Source organism: Syngnathus floridae, unplaced genomic scaffold (assembly GCF_059516105.1).
Source record: "Syngnathus floridae isolate MCC-2025c unplaced genomic scaffold, RoL_Sflo_1.0 HiC_scaffold_410, whole genome shotgun sequence".
Lineage (NCBI taxonomy): Eukaryota > Metazoa > Chordata > Actinopteri > Syngnathiformes > Syngnathidae > Syngnathus > Syngnathus floridae.
Window position 1 is genome coordinate 20835 of NW_028284331.1, and position 2321 is coordinate 23155.

A 2321-nucleotide genomic window follows, 5' to 3' on the forward strand; every position below is an offset into this window, starting at 1 on the left:
CAACACGCTTGTGCGAGTCTTCCCACCTCCAGCTCCAGGATGCGGAACTCAAGCAGTTCGTTTTGGTCTCGGATATCCTGGATGTGCTCTTTCAGACGCGCTTCTTCCGCCTCCATCCGCCTGACCTGAAAAGACAGTCAGACCTCATCTGCGGGGCTTCCCGACAGGTGTGACGCCAAGCGACTCCGCCCAGCGCCTTTCTTTCCGTCACCTTTTCGGCCAACTGCTGATTGCTCTGACGCAGCAGCTGCTTCTCCTCCACCCACTTGACATTCTAGAAGAGACAAACGCGTGGACAGCTTTGGAATGTTGTGTCATTTTCATCCACAAATTCTTTGGTTGACTGGAAAATGACATTTGCTTTTCTCCGCATTTTCCCAGCCACGTTCGGGGGGGGGGGGGGGGGGGGTTGGTCCAGTAATGCCAGACGGATGAGTGACTGAAGAATGTAGCTATTTTGTCTGAGAAAAAGGTGTGCTCATTGATGAGCTTACCTGTCCTTGTTGCTTCAGCGCTGACTCCAGATCTGCTACTCTGCTTTGATAGTGACCCATTTCTACCATCAGCTTTTCTCTGGTCTGAAAGGAGGAGGAGGGAGGCTCCTCCTCCTCCTTTCAGACCAGAGAACACCCGAGGCTGGGTGAGAACGGGGAGGCTGCGACCCGGCCGGGGGTTGCGGGAAGGGGCGCCACCTTGATCTCCTTCTCGGCGTCGTAGTCCCCTTTCGCTGGTCTGGGCTAGCAGAGCGTAGGCTCGTTGCAGCGCTTGATATTCTTGCGTCAGCTGGCGGTAGCGAAGCTCCGCCTCTTCATGCACACACCAATGCAACACAGCACTAGTACCAGAATCAGTCAGACCGGCGACAAAGCACCCGCGACGCAAAGACGAGTCCGATTCCAGGCTGAAGAGGAATGTTTGGTGCCAATACGCTGGCAGAAATGGCGGGCTACCTCTTCGGGTTCCGTGTCGGGGGTTCTGTCGGTGTGAAAAGACAAGGACGATCCGTCCGAGTCCACCAACACGTCTTCGTCGTAGCCGTAAAATGTTTCGATGACCTGCGGGCGCGGAAGCAAACATCTCTCTGAACAAACTGAAGCGACACCTCACGATGAATCGACGAGAGGAACGATAGCGAGAAAAAGGCCATTTCATCTTGCGCAACACCAAGCAGCCGCAAACAAACAGACTCACCTTGCAGGACCTCACGCTTTGTTCCTCCTCAGAGATTCTCGACGTCGGTATCGTAGCATCAAATCTCTCTCCTGTCGACACAAATAATCCGCCTTTGAGATTCTTTGGATGCAAAGGGAACGAACGGCTCCGGCGCAGAAACAAACGCGACTCACAATGACATTTCTGACATGAGCTCCTGTCTCCAGAGCCTGAAAAACACGTCACCGGCGATGATTGGAGGGACGCTCGTCTTTTCCAAAAGTGACAACTACAGGGTGTGTCAGGGTTTTCCAGATTATCTTTATCGTATCATTGTGTTGCTTTGACTTTGACTGCGACCTGTAATAAATAATATTATTTATCCCTTATTTATCCCTATCGCTTATCCCTTCCTACACAAAGTCGTAAAACACCCCTTGCTATGTTTTGACTAGAGGTCAAGGGCTTCCTCTATTCAATCCACTCTTACACCCACCCTGTTTCTCTTAATTAAAATGCTCGTGCAGGAGCCGAGAGTCAGACTTCATTCGTACAACGGATGGACTCTCCACCTGCAGGTGTCCAAAAGAACTTACTTGTCTCCCGTGTGGTTCTTGCAAAATAAGTTGGAGCGAGCGCAACTCTAACAGGGTGCATTTTGCCACTAGCTGCCTACGGACAATGACGTCGCGCTCGCGGCTCATGGTTGACGGGCTGAGCAGCCGGGCAAGTCCGTCGTTTTCAGCGCACAGCGAGTGGCAAAGGCGCTGACAAAACGGGAGCTTTGAGCTGCTGAAAACGGCAAAACAAGTCTAAAGCGTGTTCAAACGCGTGCGCACAATGCTCCTGCTTGAAAGGTCGGAATTTAAGGGGCCAATTTTTTGGATGGCGGCCGCCGGCCAAGCTTTGGACGGAAAAGGTTTCCTGGCGACAGCGAGCGAGCGCGGCGCTGCCGTACGTGCACCGAGTCGCCTGCCTGAAGACCTTGGACAAGTCGTCGATGATGTGCCGCTGCTCCACAACTTGAAGGAACTCCATTTCACCGTCCTGCTGGCCGCAACCGCGGTCCAGGTCATTGAGCGAACTAGGCCTTCTCTGTGGAACACAAATGCAGTGGACTCTGTTGGCACGCCGCCGTTGTCCGCGTCGACTTACCAAGCTTGCCATCT

General features: G+C 53.2%; 1 long non-coding RNA gene across 1 annotated transcript; it reads right to left on the reverse strand.

Annotated features, from left to right (window-relative positions):
* Window positions 1–690: 690 nt before the first annotated feature.
* On the reverse strand, window positions 691–1485 carry LOC148377083 (uncharacterized). Its single transcript, XR_015856988.1, has 4 exons — window positions 1347–1485; window positions 1192–1262; window positions 951–1055; window positions 691–806 (listed from the first exon to the last, which is right to left on the reverse strand). It is a non-coding gene; the product is annotated as an uncharacterized LOC148377083 (long non-coding RNA).
* Window positions 1486–2321: the final 836 nt, after the last annotated feature.